Source organism: Olea europaea, chromosome 2, assembly GCF_002742605.1.
Source record: "Olea europaea var. sylvestris chromosome 2, O_europaea_v1, whole genome shotgun sequence".
NCBI classification, from domain to species: domain Eukaryota; kingdom Viridiplantae; phylum Streptophyta; class Magnoliopsida; order Lamiales; family Oleaceae; genus Olea; species Olea europaea.
Genome location: NC_036238.1, coordinates 25,592,714 through 25,592,983, shown reverse-complemented (window position 1 = coordinate 25,592,983; position 270 = coordinate 25,592,714).

The window sequence follows — 270 nt, the reverse complement described above, 5'->3', positions numbered from 1 at the left end:
TGGTGATCGTAGAACCTGTTAACGAATCATTAGAACAAGGGTTTAAAAATTCGTAGTAAATGAATAAAATTAGCAATGACAAAGGGACCATAATTTGCAAGTTCAAATTTGTGACATTTCTACACTTCAAAACCATACCCAACTAATGTACTTTAATTGACAATGTCTAATAATTCAAATTCTTGATATATCAATACTCTTGGTGAAAGTTCGCAACTTTACACAAAAATGGCGGGAGAAAAACCCATAAAAATTTAATCAAAACATAAG